We start from the raw sequence: 27287 nt of genomic DNA, 5'->3' as shown, positions 1-27287 counted from the left end.
CCTTGAGGTGGAATACACCACCTTACCCTGCAGTTTGGGGCCTGGCCATTAGACTGAATTTGACAGATGGGATGTTTATGGAGATGTCTTCAGCATGCTTACACAGTTTGGCTTGGGACCCTTGCTCTTCTGCTGTTCATCATGAGAGGAAAGTGCCCTGTGTGGCCTCTGGTTCAAGGAGAATAAGCTGATATAAAGCAGACTTAATCCCAGTCTGTAGCTAAACCTTGTTGATTTCAGCCTCACCCAGCAGAGTCACAGTCAACCCACAGTCTGAAGCACACCCACACCAGGCAATTTGATGACCCCAGAAGAAAAGTCACAAATGCTTGCTAAGCCACTGAGTTTCGAGGTGGGTTTTTATGCAGCAATCACTCGCTAATATGCCATTCTTATTCCACTTTAGTCCATTCTCCTTCCAGAAACCATCGTCATCTATTTAATACAAATCAAACCATGTCACATCGTTGTTTGAGCCTTTGGAGAATGACCTGTAAATTCCTGCCTGAGAGGGGCCTGACCTCCCCATCACTCTGCACTCTGGCCACCAGCCTTCTCAGTAATTTAATCTCACCACCCTCTCGTTCTTCCTGGCAACCTTGTTATGGGCTGGTCCCACTGTGTGCTATCCTTTGTCTCTACTCTTTGCTTAATTAACTCCTACTTATACCTCAAGTGTAAGCTCAAATGTTATTTTCCAAAGGAAGCTCTCCCTGACCCTAATACAAGGTGGTTATTGTGGTTTAGTGGCTGTCATGTCCAACTCTTTGCAACCCCATGGACTGTAGCCCACCAGGCTCCTCTGTCCATGGAATTTCCCAGTAGGAATACTGGAGTGGGTTGCCATTTCCTTCTCCAGGGGATCTTCCTGACCCAGGAATTGAACCCACGTCTCCTGAATTGGCAGGTGGATTCTTAATTCCCGAGCCACCGGTTCCCAATTATATGGCCTCAGAGCCCTTTGTATTTCAGCTTTTAGCACTTAACTATAATTGCAATGAATTATTGAAGTGTGTAATTCATTGTTGTATGTCTCACTCATCATGAGGGCAAGGACAATATGTGTCTGATTTACTGCTTTATCCCCTGCTTACAGTGACCTGTAATTGGTTAGAGTCTAGGCTTGAACAAGAGTCAGGGGATACATAATAGCTCACATGTGAAATGTTGATGAAGTTCTGAATCAGTTCAAATGAAATGTCCTGTAGGAACCTAGTGGAAGGTAATGTGGATATTGGAACAAGGTCAGAAAAACATACCTGCAAGGAAAACACAGTCTCTCCTTAGCCACAGAGCCAGGTTAGCTACAGTAATAATGAGCATTAGATCTCTAAATGTTACTGAATTAGAAATGAAAATCCTTGATTTTAAGAGGAAATGTCACTAGCTGCCAGGGAATTGACAATTTGGAAAGGCTGCATTGCAGAACTACCAATGAGTTTCAAACAAATGGAGATCACCCAAGAATTTAAAAATAAGATCAAACTGTGCCTTTTAGGACTCTTAACAGTGTCACAGCTTATATAATAGGAAGAAACTGTTCTAGGTATCCTGATATATCCAAAGAAAAAGTAAAACCTACCAGAAATGACACAATATTTGGGGGAAAAAATTATTATTTTTTTATTTTTTGGTTGCTCTTGGTGGCATGCAGGATCTTATTTCCCTGACTAGGGATCGAACCCATGCCCCCTGCCGTGGAAGCACAGTGTCTTAACCATTGAACCACCAGGGAAGTCCCAACAATATTTGAAATTTGAAGTGAAACTCTCATGAAGGTTTCAGTACAGAGAAAAGATGGATGGAGCTTCAGCTTTAGACAGTCAGTGTCCTTAGTGTGTCTGAGCAAGAAAGACATGTTTCGAGGGGAGACTTGGAACTCACAGCTTCAGGATTCACTAGAACCTGTGAAGACCTGGCTCAGCCTCCTGTCACTTGCTGGCCTGCGATGCCATCAGAGAGGACAGGCTGTGGCAGCCACTTCATATTCCAGTTTGTCAGCAATGTATACAAGTATAACCTAAGTTGTCTTTTCCTTTTTGTAAGGGAAAAAAGTGGTAGAGGATTTTTAAAGATTTCTTTAGCTATTAAGTATCTTGGTCTATCTCCCTTGGCTGTATAGCCTGTCCTAATTAAAATGATTTCAGCAGAAGCTCCTAGAAGGCAACTTCCTTTTTTTCTCTTTTGCCGCCTGTGTTGGCTCTCATGTTCTTTGCTTAAATAATTAATAATCATTAGTGTCTGTTATGCAGCGTGTGGGAGAAGAGTGGATAATCTTGAATCCCAGGACATTTGCACTCTGCCTGTTCCCTTTGCATAAGCTTTCATGTGAGGCTCTTCATTAGCTGCCACCACCAGGGTGTAGATTTGCTGCCCTCAGCCTTTTAGTGTTTATTAACTAAAAAAAAAAAAAAAAGCCCCATCCAATTCACCAACTAGAGACAAATACTGCTGATGGGAAGTAATTTCCCAGAAGAACAGTTATGAAGAAAGTGAGGGGAGCGGTGTGTGGAGAAAAGAAAACCACAAAGTTCATTTAGATTGAGCAACCTCTGCTGGACCCAAATGCAAAATCTAAGTGACTGTCACATCACTGCAAATTCTGACCTGAGTCTGACAAATAGCAAATAGCTAAACATATGAGTGTGTAACAGGAGGGTTTATACTCTCAGGTAGGTTTGGAAATTTCTACTCTCAGAACAGTGAAGGTCAGGAGCAGAGCTACAAGTATTTGATAATAACAGGCCCCCCTACTTGTTAGCAACAATAAGCTGGTGGTCCAAAGGGTAGAATTGCTTGTCAGGGACAATCTTTTAAATCACACCTAAATACATTGATAACATTGCAACATCTACAGATATGAAATTCATTGATTTGTGCTGGGGGAAAGATAGCTGTTTTGTCATTTATTCCCAGAGAGTAGAGACTCTTTGATTTTAGGGATGGTAATTTTCTATATTTAGTTGGACAGTAACCAACAAGGGGAATAAAAGGTGATAAATGAACTGGGAGAAGAGTAGATATTCTTGGATTCCAGGATCCAAGGCTAATAGGCTGAATATTTGGATCCAGACTGAGGCCTTATGTTGGTTTGTCTTTACTAGATGATTAGAACCTTTGAGGCTACACAGACAAAATACTTTTACAAGACATGTTGGTCTGTCAAAACATTCAGCCAAAGAAATGAATGATTATTTCTTTACATTGTTCCCCACAGTACAAGCAAGGTCCCGTGATGTGGGAAACCTGTACTGCAGGTATCAGATGCTGCAGGAACCAACACTTTGGGGATAGGTTGGCAGCGAGCCAGATGTTCACAGCTGCACATACCCCACTCATGACACAAAATATGTATATCCACTGATCTACAAAATGCTTTCATCATGGCCTTTAATAATTCTTTGTTATCTCCAAAGTAAAATTAGATGACAAGTTACTTGCCAAGGCAAAAAGGAGAGTGATGCACAGCTGTGACATGCTTTGTCTGAGCTGTGTGCTTAGCCGTGGTCACTCTGTCCACAGAGAAGTTAGAGGTGTGATACATATAAACAGGATGACAAACTTTCTGTATTACTGGAAATTATTAGTGTTTAAAATTTGGTTTTCAAAACACAAAGACTTGGTTCTTATTTTTCCTTTACTAAAAAATGTCTTCTTTATTCAAGTCTTCTTTTCTCTCAAATTCTTACCTTGAACCTGCTCAACCTGTAGGCAGGAGGCCCCCTTATGGCGTATAATTTGAGCACCACTGTTGCTATAACTACTTCAAAACTGTTTTCTTTCCCTGTATCCTGTTGATGCTCCACTGTTGTTTCATACTTGGCCTGAAAATTTTACTGTTAGAGTTATCCCTTTGGTATAGAAGAGGCAATGCAAAGTTTTTGGGTTTGCTTGGTGGCTCAGACAGTAAAGAATCCACCTGCAATGCAGGAGACCTGGGTTCAATCCAAGGGTTGGGGGAAGATCCCCCAGAGGAGGAAATGGCAACATGCTCCAGTATTCTTCCCTGGATAATTCCATGGACAGAGGAGCACGGCAGGTTACGGTCCATGGGGTCACAAAGAGTCAGACACACCTGAGCGACTGACACTTTGACTTTCATAGAGGACAGAGACTTTTTCCTCCAGAAAGCAACTGTTTAAAGATGCACATAGGACTTCCCTGGTGGTCCAGTGGTTAAGAATCCATCTGCCAATGCAGCAGACACGGATTTGATCTCTGATCCAGAAATACTCCACATGCTATGGGACAACTAAGCCCACGTGCCACAACTCCTTAGCCCAAGCTCCGAAGCCCATGTTCTGCAACAGGAGAAATCACATAAATGAGCCTGCGCACCACAACTAGAGAGTAGCCCTTGCCCACTGCAACTAGAGAAAGCCCGTGAACAGCAACAAAGACCCAGCGCAGCCAAAAACAAATAAATAGATAAATTAATTACTATACCATAAAAAAGATACATCTGTGTTGAGGAATGCAGAGAGACCTTCCTGAAAGCTGAAAAAACAAAATATAGACTCATAAACTTCCTGAGTGAAGAGTAAAAAGAGGGTTGGGAGCATTGGAGTCTCGAAGATGGGGAAATAGGAGTGGCTGTCAGTGGAGGGAAAGTCCTGGGTGCAGTCCTTACATGTTTATTTACTCATGCAATAATATTTGTTGAGCATCTACACATGCTGTGCTAGGTAAGAGTGACTCACAGTGACTTCCTTATCCTCCGGGGATTTATGGCCCTGTTGGGACTGGGGCTGGCCTAGTATAGGTCAAGAAAAGTTTAGTTTGGGATTAGCAGATACAAACTACTATATATAAAATAGATAAACAACAAGGTCCTACTCAATAGCACGAGGAACTATACTCAGTATCCTGCAATAAACCATAATGGAAAAGAACATGAAAAATATGTGTTGTTGTTCAGTCGCTAAGTTGTACCCGACTGTCTGCAACCCCGTGGATGGCAGCATGCCAGGCTTCTCTGTCCTTCACTATCTTCCAGAGTTTCTTCAAATTCACGTCCATTGAATCAGTGATGCCATCTAACCATTTCATCCTCTGCCACCCTCTGCTCCTTTTGCCTTCATTCTTTCCCAGCATCATTGTCTTTTCCAGTGAGTCAGGTCTTTGCATCAGGTGGCCAAAGTATATCTGTATACATATTTTCCCTTTTTCTTCAGCAGTAAAAAAAAAGCAAAAAATATATGTGTGTGTATACACACACACACACATATAACTGTATCAGTGTGCTGTACACTAGAAACTAACACAGCATTGTAAATCAGCTATACTTCAATAGAAAGAAAAAGTCTCTTTTGAAAACAACCAAAGAAAACCAAATATTTTGTCAGGTGAAGGGGAGAGAAGTGGGGAAAAGCCATTGATGCAAAGGGAGCTGTATATTCAGATATACCAAAGCAGAAGGAGGTACTCTGTGATTAAGCAATAGGGAGAAGGCCTGTGTGTGGCAGAAACCCAGCTGGCAAAGGTGGAACAAGGTCAGGTTGGAGCCAGGTCATGCACGGCCTGGTGGCCATGCTAAAGATTCTGAAGTTCATCAGGAAAACAAAAAGAACTCACTGAATAGTGGAGATGTGACAAGATCAGTGCATTTTAAGAAGATCCCTCTAGATGCTGTGTGGGTAATGGATAGAGGATGGTAGGGGAAGCCTGAACTGGCAGTTGGAAGTTAGTGCTGGAGTTAGGTGAGAGCTGATGATGGGTTGGTTACACTGGAGCACAGAAATGGAGATGGTGGGAATTGGGGAGAGTCAAGATGTGATCTGGGGGCAGAAACAACATGGACTTGAATATGAAGGAAAAGGGAGACTGTGGTGTGGAGGATACGCTTAAGTTTCTGGTATAAGCAACTCCGGTGGAGTGGGGCCAGCTATTGATGGAGGAAAGACCTATTTGGGGACCTCTTAAGTGTGGGATGGTGTGTGTAGAATTGGTACAAGGTCTACTGAAACCATGGAACACACCATGATAGTTTCTCTCCTTTCACTTTCCTTCCCTCCAAATCTTGGTCCCTTTGTCCGGTCACACTGCCTCATTCTTTCAGAATTTTCCATGAGATGAGCAGATGATGGTGGTGAACATTTTCGAGTCACATCCTTACAGCTCTTGATCCAATAGGAGAGAAAGAGCTTCCCTTCATTTCTAATATAAAAAGTTTCAGGGACTTCCCTGGTGGTCCAGTGATTAAAGAGTCTGCACTTCCAATGCAGGGGGGCATGGGTTCCATTCTTGGTCAGGAAACTAAGATCCCACATGCTATGTGGCCAAAAAACAAACAAACAAACAAACCAAAGTTTCAGAGAAGGACTCCAATTGGCTCAGCTCATATCATATCCTCTTCTTAGCCAATGGTCCAGAGAACACAGCGTGTGAACTGGTCCAGCTTGAGTTCATGTCTCCCTGTTTGTTTTTTTTGCAGAGGGGAAAGGCTAGGATACTATAAATGGTCATCTCGTCAGCACCTCTGGTGGGTAGAGGGTGGTGAGGAGTAGTTCCCCAAGGGGCAGAGACAGGGCTGGGCTGTCAGAGCTAGCAGATGTTTCCTGCCTCTGAAGCCTTCAGTGTTTCGTTCTAAGACTACAGATGGGGAGAGGCTGAGTTAATTCTGAAGTAATCCTGCTATCTAGAGATGCAGAGTTTTCCAACTGAGCTGATGGGATGAAGGCCTGATTATGTTGACGAACTTACTGTAATTTTGAACAATAAACAATACATTTATGAAAATTTTGAAAAAGCTTTCATTATTTCACAGTGACACATTTTTTTATACATTCCTTTCCCACATTTATCCTTAAGCATGTATCTTTCTCTGAAATAGAATTTATACATTATCTTGAATAACCAAGCAAGTTGTTTACTTTTAATTCATTTGTTTAAACATCAATATTTACATGAAAATAATTTGAATGTGTAAATTTGTTATATTGGTATGCTCTGTGAAACTTGAAGGATCAGCTAGTAACTGTATAAAGAACTATTGGTTGAGCTCTTGTTATGGGCATGGTAGTCTGGATGCTGAGGAAGATACAGACACTGTTGACCTATTTCTGGCCTTTAAAAGTTCATAATCTCATGATTTTGATAAAATTAAAATATTCCTCAATTTTAAGTTAAAAAAGTTATTAAATCAAAAGTAATATGGACATTAGAGAATATAACAGAAAAAGAAAGTATCTCGTATCCTTCTTGCATAGGGAAGGGGAAGAAAAATGAGGGAAGTGGAAGAGGATGGGAGAGAAAAGGAGCAGAAAGGCTGGGGAAAGCGGCACAGTAAGGCCTCTGAAACTGTGGTTAGTGTCACACTACGCAATTGTTAAGTTAAATGTCGAAAAGTGAGACCACGCTTGAAGACACGCGTCCCTTTAAAAGGGAAGCTGGGTGTTCAGAGCAATTCGCATTTTGCCTGAAGGAGGCTGTTTATACCCTCTTCCGAGCAGATCGAGTCAGACTTTCTATAGCAACATTTTAACCAAGGGCAACCTTCTCTAGCCGCTCCCTCGGGGTTCGGTGGATAGACAGGCCCTCAAGTCAAGAGTGGGCCCAACTGCTTCAAAGGTAGCAATATATCCAGTTCCAAGACCCAGGAAGACCACTCCTCTAAGTGTTTTGCAACCTTGTCCATTTCAGATTTTTCAGGGGTCCTTAGTAAACGGGTCTTGCTAAGGATTCCGCCTCGTGTGGCCGCTCCCATTTTTAAACCCAGACGCATGTGTGGGAGAGGCCATTATTTTTACGGGATCACTGTGCTTCTGGAGCAGCTAGGGACATGCTGAGCTGCTTTACCGCAACGCCGGCTCCATCCTTAGCCCGGGCTCCGCCCTTAGGCCACCTCCCCCTCGGAGCCCCCGCCCCTCTTCCCTTGCCAACCCTCGACCCGCTCCACCCCTTTGCTCTGAGAGCCTCTAGGCCATACCCGCAACCGGGTTCCACCCGCCCATCTCTTGGCTCCGCCCCGGGGCCACTTTCCCCGCCCACCTCCGAAGGGCCCAGTGAGCTTGCCCGAGCGCTCCGCAGCACCCACCTCTCAGCTGAGAGCTCCGCCCCACTGGCCCACTTAACCAGTGAGAACCACTGAGACTTCCAGGCCACGCCCATTACATGGTCAGGCCGCGCCCCTACGCCGGCCCTCTGCCACCCTCCATCCCGGGGCGTTGCCGTGACCGCGCCTCCGTCGCCCGCGCGGAGCCAGATGCCGCCCTCTCCGCCGGTCCCTCCCCTGGCGGCCTGGCGCCTCCTTCCCTCCCCGCCGCGGTGACTCACGGAGAGGGAGGCGGAGGCTGAGGCGGCCGCTCCCGCTGCTGCTGCTGCTGCTGCCGCTGCCGCTGCCGCTGCCGCTGCTGCCGTCGCGGCTGCTCGGGCTGTGCGCGTCCCGGAACAGGCCGCCGCGCGCCGCTCTCGGACCCTCAGCCCCCGCCCGCCTGGCCGGGTCGGGCGGCCCAGGTAAGCGCCGAGGCCGGCCCACACCCGCAGCGCCCGGGCCCTCGCCGCTCCGGGGCTCGGGGAGCAGCCAGCCCTTTGTCTCCCGGGGAGGGGCCGCGGACTGCGCCCCCGACCCGACTGGGACCCATCGGCCGGACCACCGGCACGGAGCCCTGGTCTGGGCCGGGTTTCCTGCCCCGCCTGGCCGCCGCTGCCTCCTGCCGCTCGCCGCCTCCGCCCCCGATCCCGCGGCAGACCACCATCCAGCCGTCCTCAGCCTCTCCTCCCTGGGGGGTCGCCTCCACAGGTGTGCGAGCCATCCGCTCTTGCTCACCCCACCGTGTCGGCGTGGTTGTCGCGGCTTTTCAGCCTCAGGTCCCGCGCCTTCTTGTCTCTTTCCTCACCTGCACCCCGCTCTAGCATCCTGACTGACCGTCTATAAAGAGCCCCCCGTATTTCCCCAAACTAAATGCTGCCGAGGTCTGGCTCCTGGGTCGCTCTTCCTCTCTCTAGTCTGGCTGAACTGTCGTGTCCCCCGTGAGTGTTCCTGGAAGGTGCACGTTGTAGGCACATGTCTCGCCTGTATGGCGGGCATGTATCTGTGAACCTGCAAGATTGACCACTGGGAACCCCAAACTGCACTTCTCGCCTTCTCCTCATCATCCCCACCCCAGCCACCTTCCTGTGCACCTGGTAACCGAGACACCTAGCTCTGGATACCCAGCCTCTTTTAGGCCCCACATGTCTGCCTCTCTGGTGTGCGGAACATGTCTGAACAGTCCCCGTTGTCAGGTTAGCCCCTGGGAAGGCCCAGAAGGCCTGTGTTGGCTGCAAATCAAGAGTTTTACAAATAACGCGATGTGAGGCTTGCGTCACCTCCTGTCCGAGGATCAAGTATGCTAGTACTGTTAATTACTTTGTCTCCTGTCACTCACACAACTTAGAAAAGTGTGCCTGGCTGACTGCTGGGTAAATTGAGGCATGGGGGTGTGGCTAAGGAACCTGGAGGCAAGTCAGAGTTAGTCCTTAGGTTCTGACTCTTAGCTCCCTGCTGCGACTACTGGGCTCTAGTTCCTGGCTTTAGACTCTAAGTGATACTGATCTCTTGGGCCATTCAAGTGTCCAGAGAGACCAAGTTTCCCCTGGTTTAAAGCAGGATTTCGAATTATAAATAAAGGTGTCAGTGTGTCATTCATGGTTTCCTGGTGGAGTGAGTGGCCCTCATCTATACAAGTCGCCTCCCTGGGATGGAGATTCATTCATTCAGTTATGAGCACTTCCTATGTGGCTTTCCAGGCACTGGAGTCTGGAGACATAGCCCCTGCCCTCCTGTAGCTGACATTCTCAAGAGAAAGGGGTAAATAAATAAGCAGACAAAGTAAGTTTAGTAGTGGTAAGTGCTGTGAAGGTGGAAAGAACCAGTTTGGGTTTTTTTCCCCCAAGTGCAGTTAGAAATCATTGGAGGATTTAAGCAGAGAGGTGATAAAATCTAAGTTTTGAAAGATTATGCTGGCCTCCATATGGAGATTGGATTGTAAGGAGCAGGAATGATTGCCATCACCCCCACCCCAGCCACCTTCCTTTTTCTTGCACCTGGTAACCAAGACAGCTAAGTCTGGATACCCAGCCTCTTTTAGACCCCACATGGCCACATTTGGCCTCTCTGGTGGGCCAAATGTGTCTGAGCAGTCTCTGCTGTCAGGTTAGCAGGACTCACCTGGCAGGTAGAGGCAAGAAGCTAGTTGGGAAACTGAACATTGCAACTGCTGGGCAAAAGATGACGGTGGCTTGAACCAGGGTAGTGGTAGCAGAAGTAAAGAGATGAAATCAGTCTGTTCCCCCAGGGAGAGACTGAGAGCGAAACTTCAGGGAACACTAAGTGAGACTTAGATATCTGGCAGAGAATTTCTAGACCTGGGTATGCTCAGGTTTAGCTCAGCAAACCATACTCAACACCTGTTGTGAGCCAGACGCTGTGCTAGACTCTAGAGATCCTGACGGGAACAGGGTGACTAGGTCTCCACGTTCTGACAAGGTGCTTACAGATGGATCACCCCTTTCTGAAGGGGAGAGGGTTTGTGGGCTTAAAAAACATTTTGAGGAGGAGGAGGAGGGCAGCACACACTGGACTTCATTCCCACATCTGGCTGCATTATTTAAACGAGAGCATGATTGCCCTCCCACTGCTGTACAATGTTGCCCAGAGAGGTTGGGACTGATCTCGCGGTGGGTGGGAGAACTGCTCAGTGGCCATGAACTTGAACCATTAACCGGAATAAAACTTAGATTTCCATGCCGCTCCAAATCTATGCTGTCAGAACAGGTTCTGAGCTAGAGGACCGTGGGCGTTATATAAGCCAGGCCCCTCTTATGGTTGGGCACCCCTAGCCTCCAGGGATTGAGTAACTGTTGTTATTGTTTTTAACATTTATTGTTTAAAATTATTTGTTTAGCTGTGCCAAGTCTTTGTTGTGGCAGTCGGGATCTTGGATCTCCTTTGCTGCACGTGGGATCTTTAGTTGCAACATGCGAATTCTTAGTTGAGGCATGAGAACTCTTAGGTGCACCATGTGGGAACTAGTTCCCTGACCAGGGGTTGAACCCGGGCCCCCTGCATTGGGAGCATGGAGTTACTCCCCTGAGTAACTCTTGAAATCCTATACCAGTCTATACATTTGCTAATGGCACCTGTCACTTTCTACCTCTCAGCTTCAAGTGCAGGTGCATGACCCTAAGCTTTCTGAGGCCAGGGTCTCTATTGGAAATCAGCTTTCCTTCTCTCACAGCGTCTAGATCCCACCCCCAAAGTATACTCATCAAGTACTGGTTGACCTGCCTGGGTGTTTCACAGCACCTGAAACTAGACCCCGGAAATGCTGACCTTATCTATGTTTTCTTTTTTTAATTTAAAGAGAAAAATGTGTTTATTTACTTATGGCTGTGCTAACTCTTCATTGCTGCTCTGGCATTTTCTCTAGTTGCAGTGAGTGGGGCTACTGTCTAGCTGTGGTGTTTGGGCTTCTATTCTGGTGGCTTTTCATATTGCAGAGCACAGGTCTAGAGTGCAGCCTCAATAGTAGAGGCGGGCTTTGTTGCTCTGCAGCAGGTGGGATCTTCCTGGATCAGGGATTTAACCTGTGTCTCCTGCATCATCAGGTGGATTCTTTACCGCTGAGTCACCAGGGAAGCCCTGTCCATGTCCTTTCATCGGTTTCTTCTTCATCCAGAGTCTAACACGGGGGTCAGCCCAGCAGTCTCCATGTCACCACGCTCACAGAGCAGGGCAGCCCTTCCTTGATGGGTCGGCTCTCGCTCCAGCCCTGCCTGCAGGGAACAGCTGCTAAGGGTGCTGAGCGACTAGTTATTCGACACCCAGCAAATATGAAGCAGAGCTCTTAATCAGAGCCCAAGGTCTAAACACAGGACTAGTCCAAACACAGGACTAAACCTGGGTTTGGATCTTGGTTCTGCCATCATGAGCTTCATGACCTTCAGCAAGTAACTTAACTGCTCTGTGCATCAGTTTCCCCATTAATAAACTATTAATACTTCCTTCATGGAGTTGTTGGGTGGATTAAATTAAGTAATACCTATTAGAGTCTTAGAACTACACTGACCCCTTGGTAAGGGCTTGGTTGAAGCAGTTATTTCACCATTATTTATTTATCTACTTCTTACCTCCCATCAGAATTTAAGCTCTTTTAGGGCAGAGATTTCTGTCTTTTTTTGGTCTACTGTTAAAGTTTGTAGGCACTCAATAAACATTTCTTAAATTGAATGGCTTATTGAGCACCTACTATGTGCCAGGCACTGTTGTAGATGCTGGGGACTGAGCCAAGAACAAGATCATCAAGATGCACGAAATTCATGTTCTAGTGGGAGAGACAGATGGTAAACAAGTACACATGTGAATAAAACAGGATGGTGAAAAAAGATGCAGGGAGAATAAAAGAGAGCAGTGAGGTGGAGAATGCCTGGGTCATAACTGTAGTGAGCTCTGAGGAGGTAACTTTGGTGGATTTTTTTTAAATGCATTTTTATTTATTTATTTGGCTGCACTGCATCTTGGTTGCAGCATGCAGGATCTTTGGTTGTGGCATGCAAACTCTTAGTTGCGGCCTATGGGATCTAGTTCCCTGACCAGCCACCCTGCATTGGAAGCACAGAGTCTTAGCCACTGGATCATCAGGCAAGTCCCTAAGGAGGTAATTTTGAGTGGAGACCCAGCTGATGGCAGAGGGCAGCAGAAACAGCAAGCCCAAGGAAGCTGGAGTGGGCTGAGTGAGGAGCTGGCGGGAGTTAGATCTGTGGCCACTGTGAGGAGTTTGGATTTTACTCTTTAATTCAGAACAGGGGGAAGTCACTGCATGGGAACTTTTCCTAGGGGTCCATCCCAGGAAAGAGAGCCAGACACTGTGAAGAGCAGTGAGCATGCTTTCCTTGCCCTGCTTTTGGAAGGGTTTCAGAAGCCAGCAGCGTTGCATCTGTTCCCATCAAGTTTCTCACGTCTCTGGCCTAGATAGCTGGGAGGCGTGGGAGCCATCAGCTAGGCTAACAAAGGTCCAGGTGTGCGTGTCTGTGTGTCCTGCAGATTCCCTCAAGCCATCTTTTCCTTCTGAGTGTGCAGGTAGTGGGTAAACATTTCTGGAGTTGAGTGAATGAGCAGCGCCAGCTCTTAGCGTCTTGTCCTGCACAGTGGCTTGTCCTGTGTCTTCTGCTTCTCTGTGCAGCAGGAAAAGCTTCTTAGGATGGTCATGACTCTGGTGTAACCTTGGAGTTCTACTGCTGCTCTTATGTGCATCAGGGACCACACACACCTATTTGCATAGTCTTTTTTTGTGTGTGGCTGTGCCATGCAGCTTGTGGGATCTTAGTTCCCTGACCAGGGATTGAACCCAAGCCCTCGGCAGTGAGAATGCAGAGTCCTAACCACTGGACCACCAGGAAATTCCATGTCACAGTGTCTTTGTTGGAAGTATATCAAGATCTACTGGGCAACTTTTCTCCCCCACACCATCCCCCACTTCTCTTCCAGTCTCTTGCTGAGTACCCACAGGCCACACTGTCACCTCTGAACACCTCCTGTTTGGTTCTTTGATCTACAGTCCTGTACATCACTTGATCCAGGAGTACAGTGGTACCTAGAAAGCAGTCTTTAGCCTGGGCTGAGCTGAGTTGAGAAGCTCAGCAGAGCACTCAGAAATGGTGTTTCAAAGCCAGGAGTTCAGCTCACCAGGAATCCAGAGTTGGCCTCTGGAGACTGGGGGCAGTTGGCCAGCCTTTCGGATCCTTACTTAGGCATCCACTTGTCTGTCAGTGTCCAAGATGCCATCTGCTCTGCTAACCTTGAGAGGCTGACATGAGTCAGAAGGAATCAAATAGGACTTCTGTGTTGCAAGTCCCTCTCAGGGACCTGGTGTATTTCATTGGCAGACTGAGACTGTGAACCTGTCAGTCACATGTCATCTGTGGCCTTGTAGAAACTAAACCTGGAGTGGGTGCCACCTGTTTCTCATGTAACTGTTTTTTTTTTTTAATTATTATGATGAGAGGGATATGTACTCATTTAGAAAATGAGAAAATGAATGATAATGACATTTCATATACGTTTTCTCATTTAGTCCTCACTGTTAATTTCTGAGGTAAGTAGCATTATTACTGTTTTACACATTCAGAAGCTGAGGCCTGGAAAGGTTAGGTAAGTTGTCTGAGGTCACATGGGTCAGAAAACAGAGTCAAGACTTAAGGCCAGTTGATGGCACTCCCATGTGCGAGCTCTTGGCCTCCTATCAGATGCTGTGTTTCAGCAGAAACAACAGAGAAGAAAAAACATCTCCCTTAAGCGCAGCGTGGGTGACATTGTGGGGAGGCCAGAGTTAGCACACTGGAGGCTGCTGCAGAGTTTGAATCCTACGCCTTTTTCCCCATTTCATCTGACCTTGGGCAAGCTAATTAACCTCCGTTTGCCTTACTTTCCTCCATCGTAAATAGAGATAATGATACTTGTGCCTTCATAGCTCCCAGGACCATTATGATGTTTGAGCCAAAGTGCTTTTGAACTTCTTTTATGAAAGGGCATGGAGCCCTGGCTGCTGTTATACTAGGTTGTTAAAGACTGATTATGCCCTGATCCTCCACAAAGCCTTTTCAGGAGGAAGCAACAGTCCCTGGAGGGAAAGGTGTTCTTCCATGGTGGGTGTTGCTGGACCAAACATCGTTTTCCTCCTTCTGAAGTTTCTTAAGGGCTGAAGGTCATGAATGTTTCTCCATTTCTTACTTTCTTATTAAAAAAAAAAAATTATTTACTTCTTTATTTTTGACTGTGCTGCTGCTTGGGCTTTCTCTAGTTGTGGCAGCCGGGCGCTATTCTTCGCTGTGGTACACGAGCTTTTCATTTTGGTGGTTTCTCTTGTTGCTTAGTTCAGGCTCTAGGATGATCTGGCTCAGTAGTTACGGCTCATGGGCTCCAGAGGGCAGGTGCAGTAGCTGTAGTACACGGGCTTAGTTGCTCCAAGGCAAGTGGGATATTCCTGGGCCAGGATTGGACCTGTGTCTTCTGCAGGCAGATTCTTAACCACTGGGCCACCAGGGAAATCTGTGTTTTTCCATTTCTCATGTCCATGTTGTACCGTAGATGCTTCTGTAAGCAGGTGTGTAAACTGTGACTCATAACAGGATGGAAGACTGCTGATGGCAGAGCAGAGAAGGGGTTTATAGGGCTGGGTTTCTGATCCCTGCTGTGATGTCTTTGTAATGTCAACCAAGAGCACCGAGATACCAAGACGTGATGACTGTCTTCCACTGGTCCTTCTTTTCCTCCTTCCTTCTAATGGCTCCGTTTTCAATTAATAAATATTTACTGAACTTTTATTATGATCCAGGCCCCATGGCAGGCACTGGGAGTACTGTGGCAAACAGGGTAAAAATAGTTCTTATCATACAGAGCTTATAGTCTAGGGCCAAGAGGTTTATTATCTAGTTGGAGCTGTGTGAATAAAGCAAGAACGTGTTGGTGAGAGTGTCTTGAACTCTCAGGGGTAGTGGTGGGGGGCAGTCAGGACATAATTTCCAGATATCCCCATCGGCTCCAAGGGCACCTGCCCTGGGTGGATGTTAAGCTGGAGGTTGTTCTTGGCTTCCCAGAAGAGCATGGGAAGAGTTAGGAGATTAGAGCCCTTGCATGTTGCACTTGACAAAAGCTGCACTCGTGTGGGCATCTGCAGAAACAATTAGCATCTTGGCAGTCATGGTTAGTAAGAACTATGTTTCCTCTTAAAGCCTTAACCCTTTGTCACTTGGGTTCAAGTCAGTAGGAGTGATCATGGTGATGAGCTCTTTCCAGAGTTTTTGTTTTGAAATGATACCATCAATCTGGTGCCTTTCTTTTCTTTTTTCTGCACTGGGTCTTCACTGTTGTGTGTGGGCTTAGTTGCCCCAAGGCATATGGGATCTTAGTTCCCCAACCAGGGATTGTACCGGCGTCTGCTACGTTGCAAGGCAGAGTCTCAACCACCAGCCAACCAGGAAAGTCCTCAGTGCCTTTTCTTGTGAAAAGTCCATCAGACCTTTGCTCTCTAGAATCTCTCCCTGCCTGCCAGGCCTCCCTCTGCCAACTTTGGAACGCAGGTTTATGGCGGCAGGTGGGCTGTGGGGCTGGCTGCATCAGCGCGCTGAGCATGAAGCCAGGGACACCTGTGTCTGTGAGCCCCACTGGGGGTCAGTATATTTAGAGTGGGGTAGAGGAGGGTTGTTCTTCCCCAAGTCTGCCCAGCTCCAGGCCTCGTGTTCCCTCCAAAGAGCCCAGTCAAGGGAGGCCTGGCAGGTCCTAGAAAAGCACCCAGTGTTCATCCACTCACCCTTGGGCAGGAGCTGGAGTAGAGAGGACTCAAGGCTGGCAGAGGCGCCTGCCCACATTCAGAGAGTGAGGAAGGCGCCAGGATGGGGCTACGCTCCTGGGCGATGTTTGTTCCCCCAGCCCCCTCAGTGTCACTGCCTTTCTGGTGCCAACCAGCTGCCCCTTTGGTCCAGAGGGCCTCAGAGCCATCCAGCATGTGAGCAGGAGGAAATGGCTGGCCTGGCGAGGAGACCAGGCCACTCTGTGCCCCCAGACTTGTTCACGTGTGGTCGGAGTCCATGGTGATGCCAGTTCAGCTGGGAGAATGTGACCCACTTCCATCTTCCCTCCCACATGGAGATCTGGGTGGGAGGCTTTGGGAAACCAGTTCCAATTAAGGCTTTTTCAGGCCTGAGCATCTCCTGAGTATCCAGCCCACATGTTTCCTGCTGCTGGAATCCTGTGGTTCGTGTCCCTGAACTGAATAACAACTCCCAAACAGATGAAGTTACAGCCTTCACGTTCTTCAGTTCTGGCTTCTGCAAGCTGGTGGGGGGCTGTGGCAGGGGCGGGGGTGCTTCCTTCAAGGGTCAGGTCTCTTTTGGATTCAGACACCTTTCACAGTGTGGGCCCCACCCTTGTTCTTCCTACTAAATCACCCGGTGAACCAGGGGCTCAGTTGCCAAGAATATGGGTTAGCTTTGACCTCCCTGCCCAGACCAAGGCCTCCCAGCCCCCTGCCCCAGGCAGCCCTGGCTTCTGACAGATCCATCCTGACCCTTGTCCTTGCAGAATGTTGTTCTGCTGCAGGAATGTGAACTAAAACGAGTTTTGGACCCTCTAGGTTTCTTCCATTCTCTCCAGGGAGAGGGCATTTGAATGATTTTCCATTTAAAAATTCGTGTTTCTCATGCAAGAGGGAGTGGGGGATGGAGGAATGTGATTTAAATACACAGAACCTTAGGTGCTGTTAACATGATCTGGAGATTTTAAAGACGAGGTGATAGTTCTGAGCCCCTGATCCAGTCTTACTAAGGAAGGAACAGAAGGTGATAGAGAAATCGCCATGCTCAGGCCCACTCGGCTATGATCTCAGACCCGTGGGAGCACTGTTCCTCAGCGTGTGCTCTATGGCCAATCGCTGAAGTGGCAGGAAGATGGGGTGCTGGGTAATTTGTAGGGGGAACAGGGTGGAACCTACAGGCTAGTACGCTGGCTTGAGGTGGTGGTGGGGTTTCTCCAGGGCCCTGGCTCTACTTCCCTGAAGATTACAGTGGGACATGGTGGAGCAGAGTCTTTCGTCCCTCCCCAGGGGAAGCTGCCCGCCACCACCTGAGAAATGGCACATGCCTATCGTTTAACCTCTGGTCTGAGTGCTGGCTGTCCACCCTTGCGTCCTGTCTCCAAGGAAGATAAAGGGGTCTCAGCCTGTGAGCAGTGGTGGTGGCAGAGCTTAAATGCTCAACGTCAGCCATGGCACTGGGCTGCCTTGAGGGAGATCTTTCGTTTATTCTCCTCTTCTGACCCCGTTTCACCTCCTTAAAAAGAACATCTTTTTTTTTTTTTTTGAGTAGGTAGTATTTACATAGTACAGAACTCAAAAGGCTAATTGGTGAAAGAGATGCCTTGAAAAAGATGTTTGTTAGTGACTGTCTTGTTCATCTTAACAAGAGACTCCTACACGTACAAGTGCATAAGGTACACACTGGCTGCACACACGCCTGACTTGCACTGTTTTGTTTTTTCCCCCGCACTGTAATACTCACCTTATGTTTTTCATTTCACGCTAAATATTGGAACCCAGCATTCCATTCCACTGTCATCACCATTGCTGTCGTCTGGCTAATACCTCTTCACTTCCTGTGTGCTGGGTATCGTTAAAAGTGCTTTACTTATGTTGACACATTTATTTTTCACAACAACTCTATGAACTAAATACTATTATTCTCCGCAGTTTGCAGGTGAGTAAACAGGCACAGAGAGGTTAAGTTTCTGTCTGAGGTCATTTACAACTATCTCACTCGTTTTAATGGTTCCCTGTCATTCTTTTGATTGCTTATACTTTAATTTTTTTTCAGTGTCCCCTGATGCTGAGTATCTAAATTTTCTGTCATTTATTTATTCATTTTGGCTGTACCATGTGGCTTACAGGATCTCAGTTCTCAGGTACAGTGGGCTACAACAGTGAAACTGCATAATCTTAACCCCTGGAGCACCACAAAACTCCCTATCTTTTGTTACTATTAAAAAGAAATACTCTTCTACATATATCTTTGTGCTTTTGTATAAGTGTATCTGTAGGATAAATTTCTGTTAGAGCAAAGGGTTATGTTGTTGTTTAGTTGCAAAGTCGTGTCCGACTCTTTCGGTTCCCCATGGACTGTAGACCACCAGCCTCCTCTGTCTGTGGGATTGTCCACACACAATACTGGAGTGGGTAGCCATTCCTTTCTCCAGGGGATCTTCCCAACTCAGGGATGGAACCCATGTCTCCTGCATTGGGAGGCAGATTCTTACCACTGAGCCACCAGGGAAGCCCCAGAGCAAAGGGTACATCTGTTTAAATTTTTAGTATTGCCAAGTTGGCCTCCATAGTAACATTTTATATGCCCACCAAAATTATGCAGAAATAGCTCTTTTTCCCATGCCTTGTTGCTAATCTGATAGGAAGGAAGTGCTATATCATTATAATTTAAATTTAATTTCTTGATGAGGAAATAGAGTATCATTTCAGATCTTTAAGAGCAATCTATTATGTTGTTTGCCCATTATTTCTTGTGTTGGCAGTCTTTTTCTTATTGATCTGTAGGCATTCTTTATATACAGCAGTTTGTCCTATGGCTTTGACACATGTCACATGTATTTCCACAGTCTCATTGTCCTTTTGATTTTATGGTTTTTTCTATGCAGAGAATTTTGATTTTTATGTAATCAGATTTAAAATCCTTAATCTTATGACTTCTAGGTTTCATTTTGTCTTATTTCCTTCTACTGTTTTCTTTTAGTCTACTTACTCTCTCTTTTGTACATTTGAAACTTTGCTCTGTAACAGAGTGATCCACAAATCTGGCATCACCAGACACAGGGCAGGCTGGCGTTGTGTACCTCCAGTGGGACGTGGGCAACATCAGCTACAGTTGTTTCTCGCCAAAATGTCTACCCTCACTCCAGTTCTAAGGAAACCTGGACAAAGAGACAGTGGTCCTTGATTTTTAAAAATTGTTAACATCATGATAGACAAAGAAAAGCTGGTGAACGTTCTAGGCTAAGGGAGAGGAATGAGCGTGGGAACCAAGGGAAGGTGAGATCTTCGATTGGATTCTAGATTAAAAACCGGTTCAGGCCAAAGTAAGGGGTGTGGTTGGGAGAGGTGGATGTGGGCCATACATCAGAGAACACCACTGGGTCAGTAGTAAATTGCTTGGGTGGGGGAAATGGTATTGGAACAGTGTCAGAGCATGACCTTAGGAAGTGAGTGGTGAGATGTTTAGCAGAGTATCTGATATCTGCAACTTGCTTGCTTTATTTTTTAACTTTATTTATTTGGCTGTACCAGGTCTCAGTGGTAGCACTTCAGGTCTTGGGTCTTCCCTGTGGCATGTGAGCTCTTAGTTGCAGCATGTGGGATCTAGTTCCCTGCTGCTGCTGCTGCTGCTAAGTCACTTCAGTCATGTCCGACTCTGTGCGACCCCATAGGTGGCAGCCCACCAGGCTCCTCCATCCCTGGGATTCTCTAGGCAAGAATACTGGAGTGGGTTGCCATTTCCTTCTCCCTAGTTCCCTGACCAGGGATCAAACCCAGGCCCCCTACATTGGGAGTGTGGAGTCTTAGCCACTGGACCACCAGGGAAGTCCCTTTCCCCTTCTTTTATGGCATGCACAGTCCTTGATTTCCATTTCTTGTAGGGACTTCTTTTTGGGAGTGAGTCACTCATTTTTGAGGGGCTTCCCTTGTGGCTCAGACGGTAAAATATCTGCCTACAATGTGGGAGACCTGGGTTCAATCCCTGGGTCGGGAAGTTCCCCTGGAGAAGGAAATAGCAACCCATTCTGGTATTCTTGCCTGGAAAATCCCATGGACGGAGGAGCCCAGTAGGCTACAGTCAATGGGGTCGCAAAGATTTACGTCTATCTTTCTGGCAGACTCGCATGACTTTTCTAGAAGCAGAACAGGTGTGCATTGGTACCTGTAGTTTTTGTTCTGTTTTTAACATTATGTCATATGCTCCAAGTAAACCTGTGAGGAACTTTAGTGCTCTGAGACTTGAAGTCTTAATCATCAGGAATACCATCAAACTAACTTGTAGTATAATGAACCTCTCTCTCTCCCTAACCTCCAGAGAAGCTTTTTCCTCTCAGTTGAGAGTTTTTGCAAGAGGTCAGATTCTGCTTGCGTTCTGTGGGCATGGGCTTGTGAAAGGCTCCTGGGTTTCGTTTCATGAAATGTGACAGCCTTGGGTGAGTAGCTGGCCTATAAAACCAGGAGTCTTTTTGCCCGGGGAAACACTCACTGGCTAGTTTTGCTAGGAGCTTCTTCCCCTTCTCTGCAACTTGGTGACCAATGGTTTCATGGCTTCAGGAATGGAGGATGTCATTACAAATGGCTGATGGGGACTTGGCTTCTGAACTGGATTGTCTGGGCGTGCCGAGTGCAGGGGAGCAGAATAAGCCAGCCCTACATATACCACTTTGGCATATTGATTATTTGGAGTTAAAGTCGCTAGAGAAATAGTCAGTGCAAGAAGGACACTCTGACCCTTCTTTATTCCCCTGAAAGCAGAAAATAAATCTCTCACGTGAAAGGTACCTTCCCTGTACAGGGGATGGACGGAGTCCGTATCACCAGAGACAGGGAGTTCAAGGCTGAGAGGCTGTTGTTAATTTTCTCACTCGTTTACTGCTCCAAGCAAACCTCTTGGTCTTGTCAGTTCTTCACAAATTTATCGTTCCTTTGTCTAAAAGATACAAAAGGTGCCTGCTCTGGTCAATTCTTCAAGCCTTATATCGTTGAGGCTCTTGTACATAAGAAATTAAATTTTTTTCCCTCGATGTCTTGCCTTCCTGCCTGTGTGTGCTCTGTCATGTCCCACCCTTTGCAACCCTATGGACTGTAGCCAGGCCCCTTTGTCCATGGTATTTTCCAGGCAAGAATACTGAAGTGGGTTGCCATGCCCTTCTCCAGGGGATCTTCTGACCCAGGGATTGAACTCACATCTCCTCCATCTCCTGCGTTGCAGGCAGATTCTTTTTTTCTTTTTCCAGATTCTTTGCTGTTGAGCCATCAGGGAAGCCCCTTTAATGTCTTATGTCAATTTAATTATTCAACCAGCCAAAGACTCTAGGAGGGAAGAAGGGAAAAGATTTCCTCCCCTGCTGGTCTAGTGTTTGTGTCCACCCCACTGGGAATGGGGATAGTTCCTAGGTTTCGCACAGACACCTAAAGCCTCCCTCCCACTTCTGTCCACTCTTCTGAGCTTTTGTGCAGTGCCCTTGGCCCTGAACAGGTGACTGTGGGTGGATTCCTGCTGTTTGGGGCGCTGTGCTTTCCCCAATTGTCTTCCTCTCTTCTCCAGCCTCCAGCCTCCCTGCCTCCAGACTGGACAAGTCTTGCTACACATCAGAAGTCCTCATCTTCACGCTATTTCCCCAGTGACTTAATGGAATAAACGCATGTAGATTCTGGAAGTTGCATCTGTTTAAAATATTTTTTATTTTGATCAGCAGCTTGTTAAACATTTAGGGAGGAAGGAAACTGAGTCTTCAGCAGCCCCTTAGGGGGAGGTTTCCTCTTTCCTCAGATTATTTTTTGTTCTGAAGTGGCTGGAGGGAAAGGAGAGGGAAGGTCACGGACTGTGAAATGGAGCAGAAGCAGTTATCCAAACAAACAGTGCACTTCTGTGACAAGAGGGTGTGATGAAGGCTTGCAACGTATTGCGGTAGTGTGGATATGATTTCCAGGTAGACAAACATAGCTTTATTTTAGTGCAAATTAGCACATACCTGTATGCTGAAAGCCTATAGGAAAGAAGAGGCAGTAATCCTAAAACTTCCTATTCTAAGAGTCTGTGAGAAGTTTCACCCAGGAGGCTGGGCCTGGGGCCTCTCAGCTGTTTCCAGAGCTGGACAGTGAGGAGGGGGCTGACTCTGGAGGCCGTGACAGGGGGACTGAGCCCTCGCCCTGCAAGCAGCCCAATTGGTTTAATGACCTAATTCTCACAACAGGAAGCTGGAGGCCTTCCTGGCCCCCTTCTGAGGGGATGCAGTGAGCCTGGCCTGGGAAGCCTATTTATTTGAACCAATTATCGGAGACTTCAGTGGAGGGAAGGGATGGTGGGAGAGTACGGGCAAAGGCAGAAGCAGCCAGCCTGCTGGCAGGCACTGGAAAAATTGGGCCACCTTGCCTGGGCTTGCCCCTGAGAACAAGGCTCATTGCTTTCAGCAGGAGGTTGTATGAACGAGTCCATGTGGCTGAGTGAAGGGAATTTATGCAGGTCCTGATAAACAGCACTGTGTCAGTTTTCCCCCTTCTTCAGAACAAACAAACAAGCAACAATATTCAGTTTCCCAATTTGATTAATGTTTTAAATGGTGACCCTGCGAGAGTTGGCATAGCTGTGGGCAGCAGAGTTGATGGAGCTTCGTGGGTTGAAATTTCCATTCTGGCTTCTTTCTCTGGAGGTGACCCAAGGTCTGTGAAACCTGGCCAGGCTCCTGCCCTGGGATTATTAGGCTTGGAGCTGGTCCTTCCGGCCCCAAGTTGACTTCAGCCCCACCTCTAAGAAGACTGACCAGCAATACAAATTGACTTTTCCCTAGGGTAGTGGGTTGTCAGCATGCTGGGAGCATCTCAGATGTCGGCCGCAGGAGAGAAGTGTCCTTCTACCACCAGCCTGCAGAGGTGGGCTTTTGACACTGCCAGGTGCCCAGCCTGCAGTGAAGGTCATCCAGCCTGAGAGGTCCTGCCCAGGAGTGTGGGAGGGGGTGTGCACCCACTTGGGAACTGAGGGTTCCTGCCCTGGCATCCATTCATAAATAGACAAGGGCTCTGCAGTCTGCATTACCCACCCCCTAGGGACCTGCGAGAGGCCGAAGTTCAGACTAAATCAGGAAGACCTGGAGCCGGATTCTGTAGGCGCGCTGGTTCCTGACTTCAGGTCTCAGGCTCTGGCCTGGCCAGGTTCCAGGGCTCCAGCTGTTCCCTGGGAAGGAAGAAAGGACTTCTTTTTAAATTTGGTCAGAAGACGCCTCTCTTTCCTCCTGTCCTTGTCCCCCTACCATACAGGGATAAAACCACCACCTGCACGTCCCTCAGTCAGAGCCTGAGGACTTTGCCCGGGATCGGAGTGTCCCAGTGCAGCTGCGGAAGCGTCCCCAGCTCTGAAATCCCTTCCTGTTTGCGTTGTGCTGACTGAACTGCACAGGCTGTCAGAGCAGGCCTGCCAGGTAGCCTTGCTTAGCAGTTAAAAGGACTTGAAGAGACAGTGTGAGCTGGGCACTTTTCTACCAATCAGGCCAACTTCGCAGGAGAAACATTTTTTTTTTAAACCAGAAGCTTTCAACAGATGCCTTTTACCAGTCCAGTCATAGCAACATTAAATAATCTGTGCACACAGGTTCCTTCAGTTCTTTGATATCTTGGACTCTGAGGTGAAGGTATTCTGGGGCTCCCACATGGTTCCCAAGTGAATCTAAAGTCTGTTCATCCCCTTTATTGTGCATGGTGCTCCTGGTGTGACAGGCAGCAGTGTTTCATCCACCAGGTCCTGCAGCACAGAGTCTACGGGCTCCAGGCTTTTTGGGGGTCCGCAGAAATACTGGAGACCTGAAAAAAAAAAGATCATCCCCCTCTAAGGAGTTAGATGAGAATTCTGTTCAGTGGGAGATGCGGGTCCATTTTAATATGTCTGTGAGAATAGGGCTGCCTGGGACCCACGCAGGCCTGACCCCCACCCTGTGGCTGCCCTCAGGGAGCTTCCAGAGTGGAGGTGGAACCAGATGCACAGACTCCCGGGTGCAACCAGGGCCGTGCCATGAGTGGAGGAGATTCGGGTCAGTGTGCAAACATGGTCTTCAGAAGGTAACAGTACAACAGTGAGCAGTGAACAGGGAAGAATGTTCTAGGCTGAGGTACCAGCAGATGTGAAGGCCCGAGGTGTGGAAGGAGCCTGGTGCAAGTGGTAACTGAGGTGACTACCCGGCAGGGCTCCTCGCCCTTGGTGCTGCGGACTTGGTGGCCGTCCTGTGCATTCTAGGCTGTTCTACCCAGGAGCGTCCTCCCAACTGTGATGATCGAAAATCTCCTTTCTCCAGACAGTGCCAGATGCCCCCTCCTGAGAGCCAGCACTGGGCTGGGAGCGTGGTAGACGGCTGGGGTCTGCCCAAGGGCAGTGGGCGGAGCCCTTCCTGTCTAGTGTGCAAGGTCGTGCCTGTCCTGGTGTCCTCTGGTGTGTGTGATGTGCCACGTGCAAGAGTGGCCTGCAGGCTCTCTGAGGGGAGTCAGGCCACAGAAGGAGGGTGCCCCCTGAAGCCCCCTTCCCAGCTTCAGTGTGGTTTTCAGTGTGGATGCCTTTGTTGGTGCTGTCTGGACAGCTGGGCAGGGCAGCCGCATGACGTCATGACGATTTGATCCTGATGCTTCGAGAAGCTTCCCCAAAGGGCCGCCATCAGAGAAGCTCCCACCTGGAACAGAAGGTGCCCTGTTGCTGGGGAAAGGGGAGGTGGGAGCGCCGAGGTTTGAGGTGTTGGGAGTCCCAGTGTCTCCAGTGCAGCACACCTGCGCCTGTCGGGGGAGTAGGACCCCATCAGGGTCTGGGTTTCAGAGCTGCTCCCCCCATGCGAGGGGCCTCCAGAGCGACTGCAGCCTCTCCTGCTGTGACCCTACTTCCCAGGGACTTTCCAATGTTTCCTGACTTTTCATTTGGATTTCAAATCTGCAGAAGGTTCTGAATAATGCAGTGAACACCCCCATGCCCTTTACTTGGATTCACCAATGTTAACCTTTACTCACACACTCTGTCTCCGTTCACACCCACACACATCCCACACATATACACGCATGCATATACATGCGCGTTTACACACACACATATGTACATACTCATTCATGCACAGTGAAGTGAGGTGAAGCTCGCTCAGTCGTGTCTGACTCTTTGCGACCCCATGGACTATACAGTCCATGGAATTCTCCAGGCCAGAATACTGGAGTGGGTAGCCTTTCCCTTCTCCAGAGGATCTTACCAACCCAGGGATCCAACCCAGGTCTCCCTCATTGCAGGCAGATTCTTTACCATTTGAGCTATCAGGGAAGCTCAAGCTGTGAGGTAAGCCCATACATACACATTTACACGTATATACCCACTCACATATGCACATACACACTCATACACTTACATATATAATATGTACACAAACACATATATACACACATATATTCACACATGTACACATCACATATACACACACCTTTTCCCTAAAACTGAGAGTAAGTTGCAAGCGTTGAGACATTTCACCCTTATACACTTCAGCTTGTATCTCTTAAGAACCAGGATATTTTACAATGTGACTGCAATGTATTCATTGCACTCAACACGAATAATGGTGAAACAATACTAATATCTGATAAATACTCCATATTAACTTTTCTCCAGGCTTGTCATGTATTAACTCCATGGCCCTGAGCAAGTTCCTTGCCTTCTCTGAGCCTTGGTTGTCTCATCTATAAAAAGGGAATAATTCCTACCGTGTAGGCTTGTCCTGAGGACTCGGTGTGCTAAACAGGCCTGACACCGCGCGGCCCCCAGGAATGCTCTAGCAACCACAGTAATTATCAGTGTTGTTCTGCAAGCTCGCCTGGCCTGACACAGCAGGAAGGAGCTTGGGAGCAGGTTGGCATTTGGATTGGCGACCTCAGGACTAATTCCTCACCCTGAGCGCATCTCCTAGGACTGCTGCTGCGTCCTGCAGACTCCCTGACCTGAGGAGCCGTCCTCACACCTGTCTTGCGCCTGTCGATGGAGTGCGGTTCCAGGATGCAAAGCCTGGCTTCAGGTTTAGGAGGCAGGGATGTGGAGTTGATTAATTAAGGCAGCTGCTCACGAGGCACTCGAGTCCAAGAGGCTGCAGTTTAATTACTGAGAGTGGAGCTCGCGGAAGTTCTCTCTGGTGCCCCAGTTTTAATGTCGCTGGGGGGCCAGAGGTGTGGCCCCGACTGGGACTTGCAGCCGAGCCTGAGGCCCAGGCCCGCCTCCCTCTGCTGGCTCTGAGCGCACCTTTATCCACCTACTTATGTGCTGGAAAGCAGTGTAGCAGAGGGGTCGGAGCCTGGACGGTCTGGGTTCGAATCCTGCCCCACAGTAGACTAGGGCCTACTAGCTGGATGAGGAGAGACTGGTATCCTCATTTGTATAATAAAACCTCATAGGGATGTTTGACATGAAGGGTTCAGATCAGTGCCCACCCAACAGTGAGTGAGAATGTGTGTCAGCTGTTCCTTTCAAGCAGTGTTCTCACCTGGGGAACGTTGGTTGCCCCTGGGAACACAGGGCAAAGTCTGGAGACACTATGGGTTGTCACAGCCGAGGGGCAGGTGCTTTGGGCGCACAGAGCACAGGATGCTGCTAAATACTCTGCCACGAACAGGTCAGTCCCCACAATGAAGAGTTATCCAGTCCAGTGTCTGCAGTGCTGAGGCTGAGAAACCGAGGATTCTGGGCAGCACGTGGAGCACGGAAGGGGATCTTATCTCCCCCATCCCCCCAACTTATCCTTCCTGTGATCCAGTCCCCTCCCCCTCCTCCCCTGGCTTCCATCCCTCCTGGCCCAAAGCCCCAGTCCAGCTTCGGTCCAGCTTCCCTGAGCTTACCCCTTCACCCAACTACCCTGCACTCCTGTTCCCTTCCTCCAGCTCAGTTTCTTTACCGCAGCACCCATCTCCTTCCTCCGTACTAGGTTATTTAGGCATAGATTCCATTCTGTTTTGTTTTGTCTGTTCTCCCCGCTCCCTAGAATGTACATGGGGACT

General features: G+C 48.0%; 1 protein-coding gene across 1 annotated transcript in view; it reads left to right on the top strand.

Annotated features, from left to right (window-relative positions):
• The first annotated feature begins 8176 nt into the window (after positions 1–8176).
• Positions 8177–27287, top strand: part of CTNNBIP1 (catenin beta interacting protein 1) — a 45930-nt gene continuing 26819 nt past the window's right edge. The window contains exon 1 of the mRNA XM_055419522.2: positions 8177–8454. The gene's annotated coding sequence lies outside the window, so the exon portion shown is untranslated. The remainder of the gene's footprint in view (positions 8455–27287) is intronic.

The sequence above is a fragment of the Moschus berezovskii genome, chromosome 17, assembly GCF_049115385.1.
Source record: "Moschus berezovskii isolate FMDL1 chromosome 17, NW_MosBer_1.0, whole genome shotgun sequence".
NCBI lineage: Eukaryota > Metazoa > Chordata > Mammalia > Artiodactyla > Moschidae > Moschus > Moschus berezovskii.
The sequence above is the reverse complement of the archived record's forward strand: the minus strand, read 5'-3'. Positions and strand labels throughout refer to the sequence as shown.